Source organism: Anoplolepis gracilipes, chromosome 9 (genome assembly GCF_047496725.1).
Source record: "Anoplolepis gracilipes chromosome 9, ASM4749672v1, whole genome shotgun sequence".
NCBI lineage: Eukaryota > Metazoa > Arthropoda > Insecta > Hymenoptera > Formicidae > Anoplolepis > Anoplolepis gracilipes.
The window spans coordinates 13540078-13563713 of NC_132978.1; the positions used below are offsets into that span (position 1 = coordinate 13540078).

Here is a 23636-nt window from a genome sequence, read left to right on the forward strand (position 1 = left end):
TCAACGATTAATATCATTGACAACAAGTCATCTGTTTCAATGCACGTTTTCACGTGCATATATGTGTATTTCATTCATTTACATTTTTTTGTTTTTTTTTCTTCAACAAAATATATCGCTTTCTTTAAAGAATTCAACGAGGAAGGAAAGAGTATCGTTAATTTAAGAATATAAAATAAATAATTAAAAATCAAATCAAGCTTGATCATTTTTACTTTTAGCTCAACATTATTATTACAATACAAATGAATGTTTAATTAAAATGTCAAATCAACGTTAACCGACTTAATTTACTTTTTCAAGTTTTTGAAGGAAGAAAACGTCGCCGTGTCGTTGGCGACAGTTTCAAATTAGCGATTTCGACGAGCTAGCATTTTCAGTACTCTCAATCGCGAAATTTCGCGCATCATTGTTGATGAAGCGACCGTGCACGAGCACCAATATGATGAATTACCCGTCGGAGCTTGCAACAGAACCACAACACAATTGCGGGACGGCAGGGTAACAAGACGAAGCGACGCGACGCGATGCGACACGACACGACGCATCCGAAAGCACGTGCAAACCCATAACGAAAGCTTTGCGCGAAACATAACCGCCGATAAATATCCAGTCGATATCGATACTCTCTCGGTTCGTCCGCTCTTGTCACGATTGCTCGATTCGCTATATACGTTAACGATAACGCCACGTTCGGTGCCGAAGGGCGGAAGGGAGGAAGGGAGCAAGGGAGAGCGGGAGAGTGAAAACCGTGAGATATCACGTCGATAATCCGCCGGCAGACAGTTATAAGCGTATACGAGGTGCGGGGTGCTTTCTGCCCTTTAACGGAGCGATTTCGGGGTGAAGCTATAGCTAGACTATAGGTGGTAGAGGCGCACACGTATTCGCGCGAAATGCAGAAATCCCCGAGCTAAACGACCCTAATTTCGTCGAGTACGGGCTGTAATGGCCCACCTATTGCGGTACGATCGGAAAGGCGAATGAATAGGCCGACTGCCGACTGCCGACTGCCGATGTGCTGGATAGGACTCGAGAGAGAGAGAGAGAGAGAGAGAGAGAGAGAGAGAGAGAGAGAATGTACGGAGAACGAGGTCCGAAATCTCTCGAAAAATCCATTCTTACGCGTAATATTACACAGTGATCGAGCAAGATTCTTATCGCGGTTCTGCGCAACAATAATCAGTCGTTTCTGTGCTTCTCTTTGGTGTGATTAAAATTTAAGCTTCGCGTCGACCTGAGATACGAATGTTGTCAACAGACAAACATTCAAAATCTCCCCTCGGCATACATAAATCTCACGCAGAACCGCGCAATAATGTTCCCTCTGCACACGTAGTGGTGTTTAAATATTAAAAGCAGAAAGATGCACGGGACGGGCTTTCATGAGAGAGAAACAGGAAGGAAGGAAGGAAGGAAGGAAGGAACGAACGAACGAACCGACAGCAAGTGTAAAGGTGCGGCGGGATGGAAAGACTAAAGTTCGAGGGAGTTAAGAGCTAACGCACTCTTGGCTTTCGGCGCGTATGTGTCGCGATTTCGTCAGGATCAAATTCCGCGTCGAGCACAGCTTGGCTGGCAACATCCTGCTTTAGTCCGCCCGACGCCCGATACGCGAGTCCCTCTTTGGAGAGCCCTCCGGAAGGAACATCAAGGATGCTGGGAATTTCATCGAAAGATCGCGGAAGGTGAACGCCACGTTTCAACCGACCAGAGCTCGCGGCTCGTCTCGTCTCGTCTCGTCTCGTCTCGTCTCGTCTCGTCTCGTCTCGTCTCGTCTCGTCTCGTCTCATCTCATCTCGTCTCGTCTCGTCTCGTCTCGTCTCTTGTCTTCTCTTCTCTTTCGTCTCGTCTCATCTTCCTAACTTTACTTCGCGTTCGCGCCTTTGCATGCGCGAGTACATACCTTCTTTCTCCCTAAAAGAATCGTTTAATTCTACTCCAACACTAAAATGTCAAAAAATGCATATACCTTATCATTCACTACGAATAAACATCAGGATACAATCACGATTTTAGTTATGCGAAAATAAATTTATATCAAGCATTGTAAACAAACAAAACAAATATTCTTAAAAAAAAAAAAAATAAAGATATTTAGAAAATGTAATTGTGTGCACATGAATCAACCTAATTAGTAATTATTTAAATTTTACATGTCATCAAACTTTTAAGACAATTCAATCCTTTCTACATAAAAGGAAAAAAAAACACATTGCGGATCTTATGATAAATTGAATTGATAAAGTCAAAGATATATATCTAATTGTGCACACACACACACACACACACACACACACACACACACACACACACACACTAAACATTACACGTTTCAGCATTATTATATCGAACTTTTGCTCTTTTAATAATATACATTGTTGTTGCATACACATGTATATATTTATTAGCTTATTCCATTTTATCTATTTTATTTGCTTGTAGATTTTATATTTTGTAAAACATCAGTTTCAACTTTCTGTTCATAAAATATATTTTTAAGAGATGTTTTTAAAATAAATGCATCGTTTATAAACTTGATCCACGTTTACATCTTTGGATCATTTTATTTCAAATTTTTATGAAATTTTTATGAAAGCGCATAAAGAGATACCTATACACGTGACAAAAAAAAATCATAATAAACACACTCGCTATTTTCGGATCGTCGTACGAAAGTGCAGCTCAATGTAGACACCATCATCGGAATTCTCAATTCTCTCACAATTCTCAATTCTCAATTTTTATTCAAACCGAATGAACGCGCGCGACGTATCGCATTTATTTGCGTATAAAGTATAAATATTACGGATCGCGCTGGCAAAGTATCGATTTTTCACGCCGCATATATCAAAACTGTACGTAACATACACGCGTACGCTTCCAACGTCGATACGTGAAATTTGCGACTGCAGCACGTATTTAGGTGTAGAACCGTCGAGTGCATAACGCACGGCACGACGCGACGCGACGATCGCGACGATCGCATACGTACAATACATGTGCGCGTATATGTGGCGTACATGTGGCTGACAGTAGCGAACCATTTCCATGACGGTACGTTATTGCTTTCGCGGTCCGAATTCCCAAAGTCTCAAGTCACGCTACACGATCTGCCTGTGAACGTAATGCGCATCGCGCTGTGGCTCCGAACGCGATGCAATGTGATGCATCTCGCTGTGTATGACCATCTGCGTCTGTCGGAAACCCTTATCACCTCGCGCTCCGTATATATATATATATATATATATATATATTTCTTAAACTTTTTGCCGTAAATACAGCACGCTACATTGTGAAAATTATTAAATGGAAAACAGTGTGTGTGTGTGTGTGTGCGTCTGTGTGTGCGCACGCGCGCTTGTATCTAACGAAACAAAGAGTTGGAATAATTTTGAAATCTAAATCTAGAAAATATATTTTGTAAACTCAATTCCTATTGATTTTTTATTAATTCGTTGGGTCTATTTCTGGCCTATGAATCCGTAAACTCGTTTCGATTTGCTTCGCATCGATTAATATTGGCAAAACATCGCGAGGTTCGCCAAGATTTTTTCACATTTTCATAAATCGAGTTCAATTATGTTTTGCGCAAACCAACTAAAAAACACAAGAGAAGAGGCAAGCATGGCGAGGGCCAAGCGGCACATACTCTTCGGTTACGATGCCGCTTAATTTCCGTTTTAAATGCGGAACACAAGTTGCAAGTCAAACGACCCAGGATGGAGATGAAAAACTGAAATCGAAGCGAGTGCGCGACGAAAAACACGACATTTTGTTCCACGTTTACAACGGATAATGAAATAGCTACGCCATAGATACGCGATAGCTACGTGAGCCCTCCCCATGTATAAATTATAAAATGTATAACGCGTCTTATTGTTACACACTTTCTTACATTATACATAATATTAATTAGTTGAATTAAACTTTAATTGTTTACAAAAATTGTATAAAATTGAATTAAATTTTACTTTAAAAAATTTTAAATAAGACTTATTTAATATTAAATTGAGCAATATATTCGTATATAATATAATATAATCTTGTAAAAATGTTTGGAAAATTTTATTCTTATTTGCACGTATTGTATATTAATCGGTCACACATCTATCGAAATACATATAAAAAAAAATATATATATATATATATATATATATATATATATATATATATATATAACGATTCGATCTCGCACCGTACACATCCGTCAGTATTACTGTGCAATACTTTAATGCAAGTTGCACAAAAACGATCAAAACGAAAACAACCATGTCCGTATGGAAAGAAATAATTGGTTGAATACATCAAAAAGTTTGTGCGCGTCAAATAACGCGCTAACGCAACGGAAAGGCGAAATTGTACAGAAATTAACACATATTGCCGATCGATGGACAAATGCAATAAAACCGCACAAAAAAAAAACTAAAAAAAAAAAAAAAAATAAAATAAAAGAAAAAAAAGGAGTATATAACGTGTTTTTTTCCCAGCTAATCGTGTCCAGGCTACGATTTGTTCCTCGATTGCGCCAGCTCAATTGTCACTGCCATTCAGCTATAACCTGTTCTTTTTTTTTCATCGTTCTATGAAACGCAACGAAAAAAAGAACTTTTTTCCACGTGGTTCACGCAAACGCAGCCGACCTCTAGTCCCGGGGTCCAATGCCAGTCGTTATTTATGAGTGACCAACACAATGATGGGCGCTTAAAATTTCCCGTTGCATAAACCCGGCTACAATGTGTTTTACTTTTGACAGAAGCGCATGGACGTTTACGACAATGGAACGTTACACAAATTCTTAACAAGTATATTTTTTAATAAAACATATTTTCATACATTCTTGTTCTTTATTATAATCGCAAACATTTAATTTTAACTTTAGCATTTTTTTGGAAAGAAAAAAAAAAAAAAAAAAAAAAAAAAAAATTTATACCCTAAATTTCTGTGAAAATGGAAACACGTTAAAAAATAATATAATTACATATTTGATAATCTCTACATACCATATATGCATATTGATAATATAACAATAATTGTATATTTAACATGTTTAAATTTTACACAATTCTTTTCTTTCTTGTGAATAACAGCATTAAAAAAATCCTGTCAAGTATGACTATGTTTTAAAATGTTCAAATATCTATGTTCGAATGAAAAAGAGCGAGTTTCAAACTTCTCCTACGATCAAAGGTTTATTACAAAGCTTTATTACAATAATTACTAAGAGAACCGAGTGCGTATCACGCATGCAATTCCGCGTTCGAGGGAAATGCGTGCAAGCTGTTCGTCACGAAGAAACAATTTTATGGAGAGAAATTAGCTCGTAACAGGAAATTCTATCGTTTTACCTTCGATCGATATTTGCATGAATTACCTATATGGTACGATAAAATTTGCCCGAAAAAAAATTTTGTAGTAGGCGAGTATCGCTTTAACAATTTTTAAAAAGCCATTTTGTTGCGTATAGAAAAGAAAAATATATATGCAGTCTTCCCGAGTCTTCCTTGAAATAGTTTAAAAGGAAATTTTTGTCAATATACATTTTATCAATCATAAAGTCAGCAGGTTTTAATTAAATTACGATTGATCTATTAAATAATATTGTATTTTTCCATTCCTATCAATATTTCATTTTTGTCGTTATAAATCGTATCACATTATTAGGTCTTCTTTGCTGTAATATCACTTTAGTAAAATTTAATCTTTTATAAAAGTACAAAGTAGCATATTGCGGTGAATGAAAACTTTTACAATTCATGATTACGAGAAGAAAGGAAGAAAATGTGTTATTGTAGAAATCGTACGACCGTTCGCGGGAAGCGAAAGATGTTTGTTAGATGCAAACTGAAAATATTATCTATATCGTACGCGACGGTCTCTTTCTTTCCGGCTCTAACATTTCGTGAAATGTTCACGAACGCGAAGGAACGGAAGCAACGAAGAGCGACACATGCTGGAAACGTAAAAAGTCCTAGTGAGAAGAAAGCCAAGAAGGAAGAAGGAAAGAATGTGGATGGCACGCAAGAAAGAGAAGAGAGGAAAAAGAAACAAAATGGCAAATAGTAAGCATGGACAAGGAATAAAGGCTCGTAAGTGCGCGCAAGTAGAATTCAGTGGCTCGTTTCGTCGGCTATCATCGAGTTAAATATAAAAGAGAATGACCTTAAACTGCATCAAATTGCATGACTTTTAGCGTATTACAAAATTTTAAATGCAATCCCCTCGACGAGTTGCCCGCACCATCGAGATCAATTTTACTGTCTGCGAGAGCGGGTAAAGTCGTTCTATCTTTCTCTCTCTCCCAAAAATCTCTACATATATTAACTATATACATCTAATATCTTGGAAAAAATAATACGCAAAAAATTTAAAGATAGAAATAAAAGACAGAATTTGTATCAGATTTGGCGAAAAAGATGTACCTACCTATAGTCTTATATTTTGCAAACTTTGGATTTAAAATTATTCGCAATAATTGTAACGTTAACGTTGAATGAATGTATTGAAAATATAACACCTCGGAACTATCACCATTGAAAAATGCTTCAAAGAGTGAATAAAATAAAAATTGGCTGTTGTGGTCACACTCTCGGTATATGTTTTTATATATATATATATATATATTTACATTAGAAAAAAGTTGTGTGTGAGAAAGCAACATTCTTTATACTCTCACATCCATCTCGAAATGATATATGTATATCGGCCCATATGACAGCGGTGTCTATCGTATACGTCAAAACTGTTTCCTACAAATTGATTGTTTCAGTTATTTTTACAACTAGGACGTTTTACGAGACGAGTGACATTTTCTCGTTGCGTCAAAACGACAGCGTTATAAACACTGAAAATTCCTTTTTTTTTTTTTTTTTTTTTTTGCTGTAAATGATTTTTTTTTTAAAGTGATACGAGATTTAAAAAAGAAAATGTTATAAAATAAAAATATTGGCAAAAGGTGAAACTGATCTGCGGATAACAAACTTGAAAAAATTGTACCAACATAAGATATCACTTTTTTATTACATCTATATTGTATATTGTTCAGCTTGGTGCTAGAGACATCAATTTGGTGGCATTATAAGTAATTTGGACGCAAATGTGTAAACTAATTTCATGAGGAAAAAAAAATAACTTTTTAATTTTTAAACAAGATGAGGAATTGAAAATCTACAAACTAAATGTGTTTAACGTCTTAAATAGCCATACAAACACATTTGTAATAATGCTCTGAAGCAAAAATATAAGTCTCAAACTTTATTTCAATATTTTAATTATAAAATTAATAATTATAATAATATATATATAATAATAATTATATATATTTATTTATTTATAAAATTAATATAAATGCAAATATATTTATAATTATTACAATTATAATTATAATTAATATTTCGATTAAAATTAAAGTTACGATTATATATAAATGTATGTTTGTACGACACATCTTACGTCTTATCATATTTCAATAAATTTGATGACTGATTTAATAAGAGCAATCTATTTATAGAGACGTAACGTATGAGACCTAACATAAACTGTAGAACAGTTTTCATTCAAGGTCGATTATCCGATCGGATAATCCTGCGATTATTTGATTCGTATCAAAACTCGATGTGAAGTGTGTTATTGCAACATAACGAAGAGAAGGAGGTAACGATCTATACTTGCATCTATCAGTTATTATAGCGTGATCACATAATGGAAATTACCCGGTGAATGAGCGTCGTGACCGTGAATACAAACGCGGCACGTTATAAAAGCTGTCCTCGTTCAGTCGATCGTGAAACGCCAACACTTACGTACATACATACTTACGTCAGGTTTCTTCGAGATATTCCTCAATCGCGAAATAAAGATTTCCAAAGAAATAATTAAATAGATAAAAAATAAAAAAAAAAAAAAAAAAACTTAGTTGCGCGCGCAAAAACTTTTATTATTACAAAAATATTAGTAGGTATCACATTTAAACCGTGATAAGGCACACTCATCTTTTCCCAATAAATAAATTCGAAACGTGTTGTTGACAGACAACGATAAACTTATTGTACAGACAAGTATGTTATATATGTAAACCATTGAAAGATAAATATGGGCGAAAGAGAAAAAAGAGGCGACCCTTGTTGATCTAATTATAAGAAAAAGAGAGATATGGATAGATATTTTAAGACTATTCATACGGTATTGTAGTAAGTTCATATAATGAACGCAGTGATATATATGGCGCATTACGTCATCATTTCGATGCAGTATTATGGCGACAAATGGCGATTTGTCATTTGTTAAATTCATTAATCGGAATTGCTTTATAAATCTTCCCACACCGATCAATCTTTCTCTCTTTCTCTCTCTCTCTCTCTCTCTCTCTCTCTCTCTCTCTCTCTCTCTCTCTCTCTCTCTTTATCTTTTTTTCGATAATCACGCAGAAATTCAGTGATTCTTTAAAAGAATCATCCTAAATGCAAATATTTACAATTTTACTTTTTACGATATTTTTTTAAAATTAAAATTGTATTAATCTATGTAGATATTAGCGAAAATGTACGCATGCATAAAGCTTGGAATAGCCGCGAGATATTGAAATATTTTCGCGGTAATAATGCTTGTTGTAACAATTGTAATTCACTGTTCGCATTATTTGAAAGTCATATATTGTTAGTGAAATCAGTGCGTTTAATAACGAAATTTACAATATTAATTGTAATACTAGCAATATCTGCCTACGTTATATTTTATGATTATTCATAAGCAGCATTGAATTTCGAACAGGATGGATTTTTTAATTAATGGCGACATTGTTAACCGATATTAAATGTTCTAATATCCATTTATATTTTATGAGAACGTTACTTGAAACTTTGCATGCTCTGATCAGAGCATAATCAAACCGCGGATAAGCGGGAAATAATGTTGCATCAGCCAGCATATTGTTCAATCACATGTCACATTAAACATGTATTCTACGTGTATACAGTATCAGAAAAATATTGTACATACCCGTTCGTTGTTTTTACGCGACGTCGACAATCACTCGCCCTCGCAAAAGAAATCTCGAGGAATTTTTCACCGTCGTGCGAAACGATAACAATGATGACGATCAAATGTGCAGCAGTCACAGAGAATCACGCGTCGAGTACCTAATTTTATTCACGACACACGCGAGCGCGCACCCACACACACATACACAATGGTTCACACAGATGGATGCACATCGGGCGACACTCACGCCGGCTTACGTGACCGATTTCAATCGCTTCTAACCTCAAAGTCAGTGGACCAATTTACCACGATTCTTCGACTGTCTTGTCATATCAGTCTTCAAATCTTCAAACAGACGCAAAAGTTACTCGACTATTATATGCCGATAATTAAGAGAGTTATTATTGAGACTCTGAATGCGGCAGCTCTTAACCAACTCTCGTATAACCAACCATGCACCATGCACCATGCACCATGCACCACGCACCATGCACCATGCACCATGCACCACGCAGCGCGAAATCCGGCAGTGAACTAACGCGGTAGCGGGAGACGGATGCTGCGGGTTGTGGCCGATCCGGTATGTTGCCTCGCTTTGCCACGATCGCGATGCCGCGCGCCGCGCGTCGCGCGCTCTCCTTCCTCCCCACTCTCTGACATCCCCTCTCCACCAGCCTCGCCGCCTCGCCGCTACGCCGCAAGCGCCGGCTCTCCCGCGCTCTCGTTCTCTCGTGTCTCTCGCCCCTCGCCCCTCGCCCCGCGCCACTCACCGTTCCACCTTCCGTCTCGCGTCTCACACCGCTTACTCCACTCCGCGATCCACGAGTCGCGTTACCGTGTTTCGTTCGCTCGCTCCGTTGCTACGAGTGAGTAAGCGAGCAAGGTAGAGAGAAAATTTACGCGCTAGGCCGTTTCCTCTGTCGTTTGGAGATCTTCTCTCTGTACATATGTATGTGTGTCCCACTCCCTTCCATTTTCCTATATCGCCCCCTTCTCTCTCTCCCCCCCCCCTCTCTCTCTCTCTCTCTCTCTCTCTGTCCGTCTCTTTTTCGCTTGCAACCCATGATACGCGGGATGCACGATCCAACTCGTTCGCTTTCATTAACTACACTTCGACACTGATAAAATGGATGTGTCGATAATTGAGAGGGTTGGAATGGAAAGTATGGAGTGTATTAATTATACTATTTTGTTTTTCACTTTCTACCTTGTGTTGTTCGTTTGTTTTGCGCGCAACTAGTTTTTCCAGATTGTTTTTATACGCATACCTTTTATATAACATAGATTTTTCAACATGTGTACGGTTAAAAAATTTTAAATAAAAGATGAAAGATTTTTTGTGTAGAATAAACTTACTTAACCGACGTGTAATTTTGTCATCTATCTTAATTATTAGTTGTATATGTCAGCATTTCCATTATATGTATAAATACATACATATATATATATATATATATATATATATATATATATATTCATCACTCTAAAAAATGATCTTGCAATTTGGACAAAAATTTTCTAGGTGTAAAAAATTAACTCTGAAACAGATAAATTATTAGCAAATACTGCGGTACTGCATATATTTTGCACTTGATCAATTTAAATGACAGAGATAGAATTTATATCCGTACCTAGTGCAATTAGTGCAATTTAGACGGAAAATTTTTCTACGATACCTATCTTTAGGGCCTATTGTCAAGGACAATTATATTTGTGATTAATATTTGCCAATGGGATCTAAATTTTCTAGAGGTATTGCTAGAATATCGCTGCTATAAATTCTATATGTGACAAACAATATTCCAACAGATGCAAAAAGTAGCGAAATATTTTAATTGAGACATCTGAAAATCCATCTACATTAGCAAAATATTTTTTTGAGTGCATATACAAATGTATATTTATATTTGTTTATAATACGTACAATTTATTTTAAATAAATATACGCTTCTTTATGTTTACCTATATGATAGAAATACACCGTGATTAAAAGATGCAATTAAAGATAACTAATTAATTTTCAAAAACATTGTTAAACGCCATTTTCTAAAATACATATTAAATATTAAAACATTTTCTAAAATAAGAAATAATGGGCAATAGGAGCCAAGCTCTGTAATTATTGAGCAAATTCGCAATTATACATTGTTTGAATTAACTATATTAAAATTTAGAATTACATACGATTGATAACAATGAATCGATATATAGAAACGCGAACGTTTCGGCCAATTTTTTGGCCCTCTTCAGCGCGAGCAATATAAATTAATACTTTAACATAATCGCAAACAATCGTGAAATGTGTTGGATGTGTGACTATTTAGTAGCATTTAAAATTTAGTCACACATCCAACTAATAATTCTATTACTAGTAATTCTAGATTCTAATATAATTCAAACAATGTATAATTGCGAATTTGCTCAATAATTACAGAGCTTGGTTCCTATCGCCCATTATTTCTTATTTTATTAATAACACAGAGCCGCCTCTCATTTTTACATTTTCTAAAATATATATTAAATATTAAAACAATATACATATATTAAAACCGTAAACGCTCCTATCATTAATTCGAAGCGCCGATACACTGTACGATGTATTCCTTATGCTTTTTCTCTCTTTTCTTTCTTCCTGCAAAATCCAAACATGTTTCCACTCTTTTTTTCTAAAATGAGGAAAGTGTAAGCCAGTGAAGTAAAAATAAATCAGCAGAAGCCCATCGGCTTATATGGCGGTCAAAATTCGGAGGTCAATGACCGACGGCACTAAAGTTTGAACCATCCTATACATATACATACAAGTGCCTCTCCTCTCCTCTCTCTCTCTTTCTCATAATACACTCATCTGTGCTTCTTGCATTCGGTCCATCATGTAGTTCTCCATTTATGTCAACGCTCTAGTTTACTCTTTCGTTTCGACGAATCTTTCTATTACTCTCTCTTTCTCTCTCTCTCTCTCTCTCTCTCTCTCTCTCGTTTCTGCTCTTTTGCAAGCTAATCAGTATCTCTTACGATGCAGAGAGACGAGTTGGCGCATATCTGCATTCGTGTTATACGAGCGCAGATATATCAAGACGTTTGTGTCATTGGTCCTATAAAAGTACCTGTAGATACGTTAAGTGCGGATGTACCAATTGCATAATATACGAAAAAACGTGTGAAATTAATGGGATTAATATCGATACATGAGAAAAATTAATGTACAGTTATAGTTAAAATTGAAAATTTGAAAGCATTTCGTATATTATATTTTGCTCTTTTTTCAAAATTAACTCTCTTTCTCTCTCTCTCTCTCTCTCTCTCTCTCAATATACAGTTTTTCTACAACTTTTATATATTCTAAAATAATTTTAATCTAAAAGACCATACATCAACTTTTCTAAAATACATATTGAATATCCGTAAACGTTCCCATCATTAATTTAAAGCGTTGACACACTGTGCGGCGCTTTTCATTCGCGTTTAATTATATTTTCTAAATTTAAGTTAATTATACTTGATCGTATATTTTATATAAATTATATAATATATAGATAAATATATATATATATATATATATATTAATTTGACTTTAAAATGATTATGTAAATTGAGATCTTTTCTACAAATACTTTTAAAAACGCAATATATCAATCCTCTTGATTGACTTTATTTATGGATTATTCGTACGCGATTGGTAAGTCGCTTAAGTACTAAAGTTTTCTTCAAGAAACTACTCTGCACATTTATCAGCAACAAAACGGTACTTGCAAATCTGGCTCTCGGAAAACGAAAACCAACATTTTGCACGCAGATTAAATTGGGTGCGGAATCGCGTCGGTCGATTCGCAGACCGAAATGCATTCTTAAATTCTATCGTTCTCGTAAAATCCGCGCATGGTCGCCTATATCGCGCGATTTATTTCCCTTGGCGATCGCAATATCCTTACCACATGACTGGTGGACTTTTAAAGGCACAGTCGGATACAAGAGAGAGAGATAGAGAGAGAGAGAGAGAGCTATGGAACGTACCTAGTTCTTTCGCGAAACTTTAATTTCTCACGACTTTGCGAAAGTCTCGTCGGTCCTTGCTACGTCTACGACCGAGTGTGTGCAGTCGTACCGAAAACTTTTTACAGCGATGTTTGCATAGTGTAAACATCTGTCTATGACGACGAGCCATATTATCTCTCGAGGGCGGAATATCTTGACCGTAAGATTCAAACGCGTATTTCCTTGTATAATCGTTAAAAAAGTACAGAGAGGAATAAAAGTAAATTATTACTAAACATTCATCTAAATAGAATTTATATTTCCTACATACAATATACATATTTTTACATATATATATATATATATATATATATATATATATATATATCTATCATAACTTTTTTAACCATCATACATGAATCTTATACATATATGTATATATAGGATTAACATGATACGGATTACCGTCACATTGATCAATTCGGTTCATCAGCTTAACATTTCGCTAAAATGGGGAATATGGTGAATATAATGGAGCGGCAAAAAAGCTTAAAAATGTTTTTCAACTAAAATTTTTGTAACAAATGACTAAAAAACTGTTCGAACAGAAAAATAATAGAATAAATATGCAGTGAGAGAGAACATAATATAATGGGTTTTAAAGTGAACATTTAAATCAAAGCATTCATTTATATTCTTATTTGCATATATTCATTAAATAATCGGCGGTCAAAACTCGAATCATTCAACGTGAAATTAAAAAAAAAAAGAAAAAAGCAATGTATTTAGAATCACAGTACATATGGTACGTAAAAAAAGTACAATCTGAACTCAATCCACCGTAATTGAATAATTTTGCTCCGATCCGGTGAATTTATGATACCCGTCGTACTTTACCCGTCTTTCAATCTGTTGAATTAATTCGTTTGTTTTGACGATTAACGTATATATTCGATCGTTTGCCATCATTTATTAATCACTGTTAAGTCTCCCTCTCGGCTCGTCGTGTTTGCTCGAATTTGCATTATTATTTCCCGCCGCATTTTTCTAGATTCTCGCTGTTGACAATTACAGATTACAAGCGATAAATTAAAGCTTGGCTTAATTACGAGCTTGCGTGTCATACCGACTCGTGCGAATGTTGCAGGAGGCATGCGTTAAAAGGGCGTAGGGAATGATATAAAGAGAATAGAAAAGGGAGGAGGAGGAGGAGGAAGAGGCGAAAGTAGCGACTGCCTATATGTTGAAACGCTGTTTGCACAATTTTTTTCTCTCATCTAGCTGGATTAATGCGTAAACCGAGCACCTCATGAAGAAACGGCGGACCGTGCCGCGTGACAAATAGTCGTCGGACGCGAGTTGATTCGAGTACCACCCTTTTTTTTTTTTTATTTTTATTTTCTCTTTTTTCCTCGTTTTGTATTGTGAACCCTCGCTACCGCATATCACAACGCTTTGGCGCATAAATGCGTATGTGTGAAAGAGAAGGAGAGAGAGAGAGAGAGAGAGAGAAAGAGGGGGAGGGAGACGAGATTTTGCGACAAGGAAGCAGTCGCTTATTACTAGCAGCCACTAGTCCGGATGCTTATCCGACTGAAAAATCGCACTCAAGCCCGAGCTTTTTTCTCGTGGTTTCCTGTTTTTCATAATTTCCGCGTTGTCACCAATTAAATCTTGGCACTTGCAAAATTGGGTCTACGCTTTTTTTAATCGCACCTATTATATCGCTTTGTATATACTCAAAATGAAATAAAAAAGAAGAATCAGCCATATTAAATTAAAAAGAGAAAAATAAGAAATGCATAATTACTTTTTAAGCGGAAAAAAAAATACGGAAATAGAAAGCATTAATAAAATGGTAAAATTTAATTTCTGTTAGTCTTAAAAAGGTCTGGCTGTGACTGTACATTCGTAACAACTATCGAAAATGACGCAACTTTTATCGAAATAAAAAATTATTCCCCTGAATAGATATACATTGTGTCGAAATAAACGAAGCGTGAATCTTTGAACAAGAGTTGTATTCTTCGCATTAGAACGTCGCTAAATATCATTCGCGGTTAGTGGCATGGATATGACACGATAGACACATACGCGAGGAGTGCATCGACCCCGAGGATAAATTGAGAACGGCGGGATGAGTGGCTGAATAATTTCTGGCTGTCTCGAAGACATTGTTGGCAGCGTGCGCTCATAAAAAATGCACAGCGATATCGTTACGTCATTGTCGGATGAGCGCCCACGTCGGTCAAAATAATACAAAAGAAAACAATAAGGCGTTAACATTGCATACAAGTTTTTTTAGTTTTTTAACTAGGTCATATTTATATTATTAATCTGGATTATTTGTATTATATGGATTGAATATCTTTCCAGGTTTTTTAACAATAATTCATAAATTTAATCTTTGATGTTGCATTCATTGTGCATTGAAAAAAAATTGATTGATTATTTATAACTATAATTATGTTGATAATTTACTTAGAGAGAGAGAGAGAGAGAGAGAGAGAGAGAGAGAGAGAGAGAGAGAGAGAGAGAGAGAGAGAGAGAGAGAGAGAGAGAGAAAATACATATAAACTGATATGTAGGAATAATCAACGTGATGCTATGTTAAAAAGAGCATATATATGTATTTTTATGCAAATATAAACAATAAATAAGTAGGTCAAATAGAGAATAAAAATATGTACATGTCTATACTTTTTTTTACTTATTTTATAATTATTTATTATTTATTATTTTACCGACTTTTTTAAGAATTATGAACGAATAAAATAATAACTCACTTGTATGTTAATTATAATCCTACATGTACAATATTCAATTTATTTTACACAAATCACACATACAGAAATAAATATTTCAAATATATATGTATATTTTTTTCTCTCTATAATAAAGAGGTTTAAATAATCAAAATAATAATATTTTCACGAATTTGTGTTTTTATTTTAATTATACTTTTCTCTTATGCTTTTGGATTCGTTTTGTTTCATTAAATAAGGTTAATTGTTTGTATAAATAATTAACACTAAACAAATGATATAATATTCTTTAATATAAATATATGTATATCCGTCTTTGTGTTACTTTCCTGATTATTTTTCTTGCTATAGGTATGTACAACATTAAAAATAATATTTGAGATATATATAAAATATATTAAAATAGTCAAAATGTATATAATACAAGTTTGAAAATTTTATATATATATATATTGTACGTATCCAAATAAATATATTTTATGTATTTATATCTATTATCCTCTTTCAAGGATATAAAAAAAAATGTATTTTTAATTTAAATTTAAAAAATATTGTATTTAAAGATAAATATTTATAAAACATGTTTTTCCAATATTTATTTTCGATATTATTTACAATAATCTACGCAATAATTAAAATACGTTTAGCGTTATTTCTACACATGTTTAGAAAAAAGAATCTAAAAAGATTTATTTGGAACCTTTTCTTCTCGTATATAAATGCAATTATACTAATATAATTAAATTATAATTGATATAACTTTAATGATAAAAATACACAGGCTCCCATGGACAATGTATGATTAAAATTATTACATATAGTTTTGATAAATATTTCTTTGACCTACTGCACACAAAACTAATTATATTTAAAAACTAAATATTTGATTCCGCTCGTAAATTTTATTTCTTTTGTCGAATAGCCCCAAAACGAACGTCTTCCTCTTCGTCAAATAAATTATTTACAGGAGTTAATTGAATGCTCGTTGCTGCATCTGATTATACGCGTAAACCGTGCCGAAGTTGCCATTTGCAGGCTACTACGTACCACGTGTATATATATCACTTGGCGGATGTATATGTACGTCGGACGTATCCTGCTTACCCTGCGGCAGGATCCGTTTAGCGTTCATTGTCCTACGACGCTCGCGGAAATGAACATTCCACGATCGACTGTTTAGCACGCATTTCTGTTACGACGGATGTCATACTAACACGCGATTACAACGGACAAGCTCGACATTAATTGACTAATGATCTGTCCGTCTGGAAAAATCGCTCTAGCTCATAAATTAATTGATGTGCCTAATTTCCGCGTTGCGTCATTATTCAGATTAACCCCGAAAACGGATACGCGCGAAATGTTTTTCCTTTTATCAAGAAAAGAAATGGAAGAATCAATATCTCTAACTATTCATAAACTATTCAAAATCCAAGTTATAAAAACATTATGCAGTTTTAAATTTTCATGGTTTTTTTATTTGAACAATTTTAAGATTTTATCAAAATAAAATTATACGATAGCTTCTCGTTGAAAAAAAAAAAAAAAAAATACATAACTTATAAAACTCTAACAATATTAAACACTTGAATATAACTTGAAAATTCTAGATTTTAAATTATGAATCGTATAATTAGATTGAAATTGTGAAAAAAATGAACAAGTCGATGCTCTGATCAGAGATCAGAGCAGAGAAAGAAATTGATGAGCAACGTTTATCACTAGTGGTTTGAATTGAAATAATGATTGCAAAACCGCTAAAATATTTATAAAATGTTATTGTTGAGATCGTTGAGTCGATCGCGACAAGATTTTAATTCTTGTGGAAATGACGACTATATTAAAATTTAGAAACATCATTGGAATATAGTAAATAGCTTAAAAAAAAAATAGATCATTAAAATTTGTAGAAACACTTTAATTATAAAGAAATAACTTTGAGGAAAGGAAAGGGGCAAAATCTGATTATGACTTATTGACTTGTGAAAGGAAAGGTAAAAGTTCTAATTATAAAGACACGCGTACGTGCGCGCATGCTTTCATTTAAAGGGACTAGCAAATGAAATCAGGCATCAGGCATCAGGCATCAGGCATCAGGCATCAGGCATCAGGCAGATTATAAGCATGCACTGTCAACGTCTGCGATGTGCCATTTCTGTCCATGACGGATAATGTTACGGCTACTTTACAGATTGCATATGGATGAAGCGGAGCGGTGGCATACGCGGAGAAAGCACGCTCCCCGTAATAGATAGACAGATGTCTCGAATGAACATGTATGCAACGTACGAGCATGCGAGCATACGTTGAAAACGGAATAGAAGCGCAACGACGAAGATAATAAAACCATTAGGATCAAACGTTACGCCATTTTCATGCGTAATAAATGATATTCGCGAAAGAAAATATGAAAATATATCACGCAATATTTTGCTGGCGTAAAATCCGCATCGCACTATCAATCATACTTTTCAAGACTCCTAGTTGGTACGTAGCATTCTTTATTCTTCTTAATAAAGAGTACAAATAATAAAAAATGCAAATGTAACGTTATAGCGTTGATGATTAAAATAAAGTTGAGCTAGAAAATGTTGGAGAATCTTTTCTCTCACCTCTCTGTAGAGTCACTCACTTTCAGTTATTTTGTTGAAACTTTTCCGAATAAACCTTGATCCTTTGTGAAAGAGATATTTTCTTCAAAATAAATATTATTTTTTCTGAAAACTTTCATAAAACTTTAGGCTACAAAATAAAACTGTTCTTTCTTTGACTTTGAAAAGGCAAATAAAATACAGTATTGTACTAATTTCTCTTAATCAATAAACATTGAATTAAATATAGAAAGAAAGAGAATAGACGTATGTATATATACACACGCGCAAACTAATTTTAATTTCTGATAAAAACGATATTTCTTTTCTACAATCTTGTCTCTGTCGTTCCAACAGAAATAATATCATATATACTAGAGCACTAGAGCATCGAGCATGTCACTGGTAACAATTATAGAGGATCCTCTGATGATGTGATCCGATACGTTCGATTCCATACGATATTCCATACGATATTCCATACGATATTCCATACGATATTCCATTCGATGAGATAATCGTGTCGTCACGCGTTGTCGCAAACGAATATTCTGACTTTTGCGCACCGCTGTTAAATCATCTCACTGATGATACGCATCTGATTATGCAAAACTCGAAAATTGGCCAAATGAGACCAAACTGTGTAGGCAACTCTCTCGCCGTACTTTAACATTCAGTAATCGCGAATAAGCCACGTAAGCAATGAGTAACGACTCGTGCATCTGCCAAAGCGACAAACGTGAATACGTGAACGGTCAGTCATGAAATAATTCCTCTTTGTTGCGCTTTATATAGGAGCGATAATTATTATACAGAAAAAAATTAATAAATCAGTCCGCGAGAAAACTAATTTATTTATTTTTTTTTTTTTTTTTTTTTGAGATAAAAAAGAAGAAAAAACGAAACAGGTATACTGAAAATGTGCCAACCAGGAATTTTATGGTTTTCGAGATTATAATATTGTTGCCACTTTCTGATTGATTTTAATCGATTTTAATTTTTATCTTTGCACTGTCACTTATTTACAAATATTTACGCCGAAAATAATAATCCTCTTTCAAAAAGTAGTATGTTGACTTTAATATTTTATCAACAATAAGAGTACAACAAACACAACGAACGAACAAACTAATAAAATAATCCTAACTGTTTGAAAGAGAAGTCTACATAGTAATCAATTGAAGTATGAAATATAAATGAAATAAATCTCTCCATTATTGATTCTCAAAACGAGAATCTTGAAAAGAGAGGACAGTGTTGTGCAGCTTTTCATGTTTCATCTCCGTATTGAAGTAGCAAGTCAAATTTAATATTTGCCGTACCCATCTTCAAGAGATCATCTCTTAGCACGCTGAAAAATTATTTATCAACAAGAACATAATTATATAAAGAGCTAATGTCTCGTAAAGTTTTGTGATTGCTAAAGTGCTTTGTGGATTCATCTTCCAAACGACTTATTCTATTAATTTTCTTGTTCCTTGAGTTCTGTATTCGTAGTTCAATATTAAAGTTAACATACAATATTACCTTTTAAAAGAATGTCATATTTTTTGCGCAAATGCTTGTAAATGAGTGACAGTACAAAGATGAATATTAAAATTAATTAAAATCAATCAGAAAACGCAACAATAATATATTTCGAAAACTATTAATTCTTTTATCAATTCTCTCTATTTTAATATACAATATACTTTTGTATAAGTGTAAAAATAACTTTTTTTTTTATACTATGCAAAAGTATTATATAAAAGAAAAAGGAAAAATATATATATGTATATGAAATTACATGTAGAAATTATAAATATCGTGTACAGAAATGATACTGCTGTCGAAAGAACTCTCCAGTGACGGATGAAACGGAAAATGTCTTATTGTTAGACAAATTTTTCCTTTATGAGAAAGAACCAATGGCTATACGTGAATATCTATGAAATAATTCCTAATAGATAATAAAAATAATGGAAAACAGTTGTTTATATAATATATTTTGCTATTTTCTTCATAGCCGATTCGTGATTCAAAGATAATATTATAATAGCAATAAAGATTTATAGATTTCTCCAAAAAGATAAAATATATTCACGATGCAATATATGTATATAAAGATTTATATATTTAAGATTTAAAATTTGAAAAAGATTTCTGACTATACGTCATTCTGGCTGTGCTTTCTACCATTCGTCGTTCATGTCAATGATGCCTGGAGCGTTTGGTTAACCGAGTTGCAGCTGAGTTTATCGTGTGGTACTAGTTGGTTCTCTAGTTCTAACCCTTTCATTCTCACGAAATACGGAACTATCACTATGAAACTATCTGCCTATATCCGACATTGAAGACTAACACTAAATTAAACATGCTTTCACAAACTTATCACCCAACACATTGGTAGAATAATATATTTAGAATTTTATTTATGTTTGCGTATATATTTGATGTAGAATATTTAAAAACGCATCTAGATTTAATTTTAATAAAATTATTATATTAACTTTTCTTTTAATTGTAGTTTTATAAAACGTTGACACTTTCTATTTTTATTTTTGATATTTTTCCAAAATTAATGACCCAATTTAACACATACCTTTTTATAAAAAAATGTAATTTTTTATATCTAAAAATTCGGCGAAAGACTTGCACTCTTGGATTTCTGTATCGCTTATATTTGCAGCAACTACTATTTTTAAACGTACTAGTTTCCGTAAAAAGCATTATCGCTTTGCAGCAACGTGTTGCACAATTGAAAAAAATATCAATGCAGCAAATTCATACGCGAATAAACCGTTTACATATATCGTAAATTCGGATTTTTTTAAAATAGTGATCGATACATGCATTATGCAGACAAAAGTAGCCAAAATATGGTATTTAAAATAAAAGTTAAAATTTGTCCAAAAATATAATTAAAATTAAACTCTGAGTCCTATCCTAAGATTACATCTTGAAAAAAACCGTTTGCATATATACAGATAGATTATATTAAATAGAAAAAATTATATATATATATATATATATATATATATATATATATATATAAAAATGAATCAACTTTTCTAAAAGTACGCAAAGTGGTACACTACTCCAAGCACATCATACTTGAACTTGTTTCTTGATTTTTTTCAGACACATACATTTTTATTATTAAACAATTTTACGTGTATTGTATCTCTCATTCGTCCTGAAAAGAAATTTCCTCGAAACTTTGTAATATATTATAATAAAAATAATAATTTCTAGACACCGTCAAAAGATGCTGTTCTGATATTAATTGTAAGCTTGTTAACATTATCGAGAAATGCTGTTTTTTTTTTTCTCAGCTGTATTACCGTAAGACCAACCGACCGGCAGATAGCACGAAACGCTGAGCAGGAACCAACAATAAACCGGAGTGCCTGGAGGAAATGTCTGGAAGCGCAACTGCCACGCTACAACACCTACTATATTCTGCGTTTGTATATATACAAGTACACACACACACACACACACGAACACACACACATATATATATATATATACACACGTGTTGCATGACGATGTACGTTGTATGGTGTACGCGAATGGTGTACAGTTCGTTGGACGTATAGCGAATAGTCGTAGATGGCGACGAGCAACCAGTGACGGTCGACTTAAGCTTATCTCCCATTCACGGATCCGCGCTGTGTACGGTCTAGTCTGCTCATTAGACGGTCTTGTCGTTTCCCCGAACATTCGCGGCTCAACGTCAGAGATGGAAAAGCGGAAGGTCTCTGAATCCGTGATACCCCGAAAATCCCGAGAATCCCCTCACGAAAACGTGAAAATCCCTAAATTCCGTAAATGAGATATATATATATATATATATATATATATATATATATATATACACAATGTCGTATAGAACTGAATTTCTACAAATTAATTTTGATTCGTAGTTAAACACATCTCTCTCTCCCCCTCCCCCCTCCCCCCTCTCTTTGATAATAACGAATAATATATATGTATTATTTGCACAGCGGAGCAAACTTCATGTTTTAAATTTATTTCAACCTGTAATTTTTTTACATTTATATATTTTTTTTACACATGTTGTAATTTATACACGTTCATGTACAAATTTTTTCAGTACAGTAATTTCAAATTTGTATCGTTGATTCTTGTAGTTCTTTGCAGATACTGTTGGAAGTTGTAATCAAATCTATGTTCTTATATTTTTTTATTAAATTTCCAACGTATGTTATTTTTATTATGGGCGATTTATACAGACGCAATATTATGCGCTTTCGTCTGAAAATCTCGATGGTAGGATAACGACAACGCTTATAGGCAGATGAACGTGTATATCATTCATCGGTGTTATATCAGAGAGTGATTGATCGTTTCTAAATCAAACTGGAACAAAGCTAATAGTAGCGCCAGCGCAACTATGAATAATCATGCGCGTTGTGCTAAATATCTTTCAATGATCATTTGATAATGGTTGATCGACTCAGTTCCATTTCGAATAATGATTTGTTCATTAGAGTCTGATTTGATAACAAGTTTCAAATTCAAGAACTTAAATTTATCAAATTTTGATGTCATTGCAGCAAAATCGCTCTTATTGTAAAATTGAATTGTCATATTTCCGTCTAATGAAAAATTTTACATTTCTCTCTCTCTCTCTCTCTCTCTCTCTATCAATAAATTTTCGCAATTTGCAAATTGGATATAACCTTACTGATATTATTATGTATGTACATACATTATGTACACGGGGAAATATTCAATATTTATTTTTATATTGTTTTATACATTTGTTGTAATACATATATGTATTAGTGAAAAGTTTATTATCGTATTTCCCCCATATCCTCCCAATATTTTTATAGCTGATTAGATAAATAATTTAATCTATTAAATATTATTTATAATTGCAAAAACATTGAAGAAAAATAAAGGAAATATTCACCTGGTTAAATTTATTTATAAATGTAAATTTCGTCACTGACAATGAATAAAATAAATCATATCCGAATAAAGCTGCGTTCTGCGCGGATTAATAGAGCGCGAGTTGCGGGCACAGGTGGAATTAGCAGGCGTGATAAAATTTTCACAACGGTCATTATCTTGTAAAAGTGTAGCCGACGATCTCGCGGGGACCTTTGCGCATATGAGAAAATAATTACCGCAAGCACGGCAATTAGTTTTGAGTTATTATGCCGTGGCGCAGCTGCAATTTCGCGACAATCACTCCCGTAATCCGGCAAGAGTTCGCTTCGCCGGCGCGTTCGGTCGCGCCGTTTGTTTATTCGCGGAATTTCGTCCTTGTAATTGCGGAGGAGAATAAATATAAAGCTAATAAAATGGAAAAAAA

At 33.8% G+C, this 23636-nt stretch overlaps 1 protein-coding gene across 3 annotated transcripts in view; it reads right to left on the bottom strand.

The window, feature by feature from the left end:
• The window catches only part of Ph4alphaefb (prolyl 4-hydroxylase subunit alpha-1), a 167675-nt gene that overhangs the window by 81854 nt on the left and 62185 nt on the right, over positions 1-23636 (bottom strand). The window contains exon 1 of one of the 3 annotated variants that reach the window (XM_072899160.1): positions 8998-9580. The exons of the other annotated variants lie outside the window; for them this stretch is intronic. The gene's annotated coding sequence lies outside the window, so the exon portion shown is untranslated. Of the gene's footprint in view, positions 1-8997; positions 9581-23636 lie in introns of those variants that run through there. 3 annotated transcript variants of the gene reach the window in all.